The sequence below is a fragment of the Cervus canadensis genome, chromosome X, assembly GCF_019320065.1.
Source record: "Cervus canadensis isolate Bull #8, Minnesota chromosome X, ASM1932006v1, whole genome shotgun sequence".
Lineage (NCBI taxonomy): Eukaryota > Metazoa > Chordata > Mammalia > Artiodactyla > Cervidae > Cervus > Cervus canadensis.
Genome location: NC_057419.1, coordinates 106,489,519 through 106,496,202, shown reverse-complemented (window position 1 = coordinate 106,496,202; position 6,684 = coordinate 106,489,519).

Genomic DNA, 6,684 nt, shown 5'->3' with positions numbered 1-6,684 from the left:
TTGCAAGCCCATGGACTGTAGCTTGCCAGGTTCCTCTGTCCATGGAATTCTCCAGGCAAGAATACTGGAGTGGGTTGCCATTTCCTTCTCCAGGGAATCTTCCTGACCCAGGGATCAAACCCAGATCTCCTGTATTGGCAGGCAGTTTCTTTACCATCTGAGCCACCAGCGAAGCCCAGGAGAGGTACAGATGGCTAACAAACACATGAAAAGATGCTCAACATCACTCATTATCAGAGAAATGCAAATCAAAACCACAATGAGGTACCATTACACGCCAGTCAGGATGGCTGCTATCCAAACGTCTACAAGCAATAAATGCTGGAGAGGGTGTGGAGAAAAGGGAACCCTCTTCCACTGTTGGTGGGAATGCAAACTAGTACAGCCACTATGGAGAACAGTGTGGAGATTCCTTAAAAACTGGAAATAGAACTGCCATATGACCCAGCAATCCCACTCCTGGGCATACACACTGAGGAAACCAGAATTGAAAGAGACACGTGCACCCCAATGTTCATTGCAGCACTGTTTATAATAGCCAGGACATGGAAGCAACCTAGATGCCCATCAGCAGATGAATGAATAAGAAAGCTGTGGTACATATACACAATGGAATATTACTCAGCCATTAAAAAGAATACATTTGAATCAGTTCTAATGTGGTGGATGAAACTGGAGCCCATTATACAGAGTGAAGTAAGCCAGAAAGATAAAGACCAATACAGTATACTAACACATATATATGGAATTTAGAAAGGTGGTAACGATAACCCTATATGCAAAACAGAAAAAGAGACACAGATGTACAGAACAGACTTTTGGACTCTGTGGGAGAAGGCGAGGGTGGGATGTTTCGAGAGAACAGCAACGAAACATGTATATTATCTAGGGTGAAACAGTTCACCAGCCCAGGTTGGATGCATGAGACAAGTGCTCGGGGCTGGTGCACTGGAAGACCCAGAGGGATGGGGTGGGGAGGGAGGAGGGAGGGGGGATCGGGATGGGGAATACATGTAAATCCATGGCTGATTCATGTCAGTGTATGACAAAACCCACTACAATATTGTAAAGTAATTAGCCTCCAACTAATAAAAATAAATGGGAAAAAAAAAAGTATACTGAGGCTGGAGGTAATAGAGGTTTAAGGGTTGAAGTGGTTGCTGTGCCTCCTGAAATTACTGAATAATTTTATTCCTATAGTATTTGATGTATTCATGTCACTAGTATTTTACTGAGGATTTTAAGAATATATGTTTAATATATTTTTGTTGTTATGGGGAAATATGGGTTAATATATGTGCATGTGTATAAATACATACATTATCAAGCTCTAATGAGCCTGGAACCAACATTTGTCTTTCTTTTGTAAGGAATCTGTTTTGATTTGTTTTTGTTTTTCTGACTAGATGATTGAAAGATGAATTATGCTTAAGTTTCAGAAATTTAATCAGGGCATGTGTAGGTGTTCATCTATATTCTCTAATTTTGCCCTTTCAATTTTTAAAGCTGAAGTCTTAACTTCATTCAAGAAGGCTGTCTTCATGGGTATTTTTGCATATTACTTTTATTATAATTGTTCTGGTGTCTTCTATGGGAATACCAGTTGAGAAGCTTCAGGGGTTCAGTTTCTGCAGTAATTCTTTATTAGTGCTAGTATTGTTTAGACCATGTGCTGGTATTTTATTTTCCTGTAGGGTTTGTTTGCTTTTGATGAAAGGTGTTAGATGGTGACTACAGTGTGATCTCATTTCCTGGAGTAAATATTTTTTACAAGCATGCTCCTATTCTCCTTCTTCAGTGCTAGAATAATCTCCTTATTTTATGCAGAATTTTTTTCATAATTCTTTTAACAGTGTATTTCTTCAAAGCTTGTTCATAGGGCCCTCCTCACTTCCTTGTCTTCCCAAGCACTCCCAGCCATAGGCTGAGATCTCAGTGGAGCACCTGTTTGCTTTCCTGTAGGGTTTGTAGTTCTGTGTTCTGTGATAATTTGAATTCTGTCAGTCTCACTTTGAAAGTGATCCTCTCTGCCTTTCACTTGGTGAGAATTGCTCAGTTCATGGCAGGTCAGTGGTGACTTTTCTTCCAGTGCTGAGGCAGGTTGCCCTAATTTTCTGAGTTCTGTGTCCAGTCCAGCAGGTGCAGGAATGGAGTGGGGCAGGCAGCCTCATGTACATTAGCTCAAGTCACCTCTTTTCCTCAAAGTCCTTACGTGGTATTTGTATTACATGCTTTAGATTCTCTCCAAACACATTTACATTATGGAGCATAAATAAGCTGTAAGAGTCACCACTATTTTAGTATAGTTGAGCCTTGTATTTGCTGTTTCATTCTTGTAGAAGTGATATATTTAGTCCTCAAGCAATCACTTACCTTACCTCCCGTGGCCTGTGAAAGTATTCATGAGTTTTACTGGCTTCATGGGAAAGAGAAATCTTAGAGCAGGTGAGCAGCCTTGTTTGAAGAGTGAGAGCTGAACTTTGAAAGGCAAAAGGCATCCTCTCAATAGAAGAAGGGAAGTGAATAAAGAGTGAAGTAAGTTCAGCTACAAACTCATGCCATCTGATGGAGGTGACTAGGGGACATACTATGGAAATGGTGTTATTGAAGAAACAGATAGTTACAGGAAATATTCTTGTCTCACTTACTCCTTGTGAACTATGACTTGAGAGGAATGTCTGTTCATTAAACCATTATGCCATTCATCTTTGACTTGGATTTAAGGCATGGGAGAAGAAGGTTTCTATAAATGAGTGCGTCTCAATGGGCTCTTAACTATGTGACATTTAGGAGAAAAATAGTTTCACCAACACTGCTTGAGTACATCATATTTCACTCCTTAAAGCTCCTCAATCAAAATAGGATCAACATATCCTACTTCATTATACAACATTAATATTAACTGCATGTAATAGGCAAGCAATTTTATGCTCATACTTTCTGTCCCACTTTCAGGCACAAATGCAGATATCAGAAACCACTGTGGACTTTTTAGTCTGCAAAGTATTAGGTGATAGACTCACAGGACCATAAGGCAGAAAGGAGAAAAGAAAGCGTGGGCTCTGGCTCTGTCTCTTTGGACACAGGTTAGAGGAAAATATGTCTGCATTTTGCTTGAAGTACAAAATAATAATAGACATTGCTCATGGTCCTTTCTCAGAGGTTATGCCCTTGGAGAGTAGATATGTTTTTATTATATCTTAGTGTTTTTTTTTTTTCTTTTTTCTTGTACCTTAAAAACAAAGTCTTATTTTTCTACAGACTTCTTTGGTGAAAGGGACATGTGCTTTGGAATTTGGAAAAAGATTTCAATAAGACTCCTGACGTTAATCATAGCTGTGTTAGGATGAGAATCTTCTCATTAGGAGAGGCTTCTTTCTTTTTTAAAACTTTTTATTTTATATTGGAGTATAGTTTATTTACAGTGTTGTATTAATTTCAGGTGTATGCAAAATGAAACAGTTATACAATGTTTAGTTAGTTTCAGTTGTGCAGCAAAACAATTCAATTATATTCACACACACACACACACACACACACACACACACCCACACACCCACACACATATATATATATATATATATATATATATATATTCTTTTCAAACGTCTTTCCCCATATAGGCAGTTACAGAGTAATGAGTGGAATTCTCTGTGCTATACAGTAGGTCCTTATTAGTTATCTATTTTATATATAGTAGCATGTATGTGTTAGTCCCACTCTCCCAATTTATCCTTTTCCCCAGTCTTATACAGGAGGCTCCTTAAAAAACCCGAACTTCAGTTTTGATATCTTGAAAATGGGCAGCATCTTACTGAACTTTGAATCCTAAACATTTTTCAACTCACTTAAAGCGACTTAACCCCTGGAGTTTATTTTAGAAGCAGTACAAAGAGTTCCAATCTTTCAAATCATAAAAGTCTCTGAATGAAATGTTTAAGCCTCAGCAGAGCTGTCTCTGAGGTAGGAAAACAAACGATGGAGGGCCTGGAGTTAGTTCTAATCCCCAAGCTTCTGTTGACTTCACTGCTATTTTTAGCGATGTCTCTCTCATAACATATTGATAAGCCACAAAGAAAGGTAGTTGGCATCCTGACAGCTTGTTGCTTTAATACAGAGGATCCATCAAAATACAAAGGACTATTTCTTGATGAAGAAACACAGTGAATCATTACTTTTTAACATTCTTTGCAAGTACTTTGTCCACATATACCTAATTATAGCTTGTGAATTTAGAAAGGGAAGTCAAGTTGTCTTCCATTAACAACCACTTTCTAAAGTGACAGAAGCCCCAGTGTACATCCACCTTGGGAATGAATGCCCCTTCTTGCTAAACTTGAGGTTCTTGAATGTTTTACCCTGTTGGGCCCGCTCTGGCTTTTGCATGGCTGCTGCTCTGAATCTTCAAGGACACCGACTAGCAGGAGGGTCTGTCTTGGGAGATTTCATCTTCAAGCCCTTCCCTTGCCCACCAGGTTTCTGAGCCCTGGTGTGCGGCAGGGCACACATTCATCTGTATTTGCCCCACTGCCATGCTCCCCTGGCCTTTCCACATTTTCCATGGCTGCCCATTGTAATGGAACCAAAGGGCCTCAAAAGCTATCTCTTCAGTAGGTCTAATTATCATCAAGGAGCAGAGAAGCAGACAGAGCCAAATAAAGGAGAGTAGAGAAAGTGTCCTATGACAGAGTGGAAGTACAAGATCAAAAAAAAGGTAGCATTATCTCCCTGAGGTCAACATAGATCTGAAGGTGAAAGTCACAGAGTCATGTCCAACTCTTAGTCCACGGAATTCTCCAGGCCAGAATACTGGAGTGGGTAGCCATTCCCTTCTCCAGGGGATCTTTCCAACCCAGGGATCAAACCCAGGTCTTCTGCATTGAGGGCGGATTCTTTACTAGCTGAGCCACAAGGAAAACCCAAGAATACTGGAGTAGGTAACCTTTCTCTTCTCCAGCGGATCTTCCTGACCCAGGAATCGAACGAGAGTAACCTGAATTGCAGGTGGATTCTTTACTAACTGGGCTATCAGGGAAACCCATATAGATTTGAAGGGAAACAAATTAAATGCCCCCGGGAGAAAGAAGTTTTTCCCTTTGGTGAGTCTTCCAGCAGGTTAATCTTTATGCCTGTCGAGAACTTTATACTTCTTGAAACACTGTTCCAGTCACCATCTGAACTTAGATTAACAAGTAATGTCCCTGTAGGTGGGAGACAGAATCATATGAATATTTGTAGATTTATAGGCTGGGGTGCAAAGTTAGATGATATTCCTAATGTTTTGAAACTAGTTACTATACATGCTATTTGAATAACAGATTAAGCAGAAGATGAGTGTTTATTAAACATAAAAATATTGATATAGCAGAAGACTTCTTTCTACAATTTGACTTTCAGCACCCAAAGGGCTAGGATGGAGGTGCAAAGAGAAATCAGTAACATGTCAAAACTCACAAGGGGAAAGATTGAGTCCAAGTGAAATGTATTAGCTTGAAAGAGTATCAGTTCTTTCATGTATAAAATGAAGTTGGTAACAGTATTTACCTCACACAGTTGTTGTGAGGGTTAAATGAAGTAATAGATGTACCTGCAGATGTTTGTAGCTATAGGAGATGTTCCCTGGGTGTAGTATTTTATTGCCAATTGTCCATGTATGTAAATACCCACAAAGACAAGGCTTTCCACCTGGATGGCAGCTTGGCATCTCTCACCTTCATGTCCAACACACATCTCATTTCAGATCCTGGGGGTTTAATGAGTCTGGTATTGTCCTCTGTGTTGGTGTGGGACAAGAACTGCGAGTTGTATGGTTTGATTTGTGTGCCCATAAGTGTAGATAGATCAACAAAATGAGAAGATGTGTGTTTCTTCAGCACCAACAGTTCGAATCAGCAGAAGAGCCAAAGGGGTTGATCAGGCCTGTGGTGCCAATTAGGATTCAGTGCACACATGGGAAGGCACTTAGTATAATGCCAGGAGTGCACTAGGTGCTCAATAAACAGGACTATATTTTCCTGCTGTAAATCATAGTCCCTGCCCAGCCAGGGACCCTATTTTCTCCTCGAATAGCCACAATTTGTACACTTGGTAGTTGCCTAACAATTAGAGGTACTGTGTCTCCATGTGACAAATGATAGTAGACATTCCAGGAATTTATAAAGGTCTAGGGAGGCATTTCGTATGAGTCAAGTCTGGCGGGATGGCTTAGTGGCAATGAGTCAGTGAAGGCTTGAGGGCATTCCACTGTTTCCTTCCTCAGATGGAAGTTTAGCATTGAATTTGTTCTCACTGAAATACAGATTCCTCATTATGACAAATCATCATTTTGTTCACTGAATAAATAATAACACTCTCTAGAGGGATGGATATTCACAGGTTCAGGCAGTACATCAAGGCCACCCATATGCTTGTGTCGGCTTCCCTGGTTCTTCTACCAGAGTTCTAATGTTTCATTCCTTGGCAGAGACCAGCCTTGGCCATTCCTTTTTCTCAGCCTTTGCACCAACTTTTCCATTCTTTGGTAGCATCCCGCTCCCACTTTTCTCTTGATTCACAGCCCCTGCCCATTCTTTGAAACAGAGTTTGTGACCCCTCTCTTCTAGAAGAAGTTTAGGTTCTCTGGACCTAGCCATAACATATGCCACTTAATCATATGCTACCTAAGGAAATATCTGTGATTTTGAT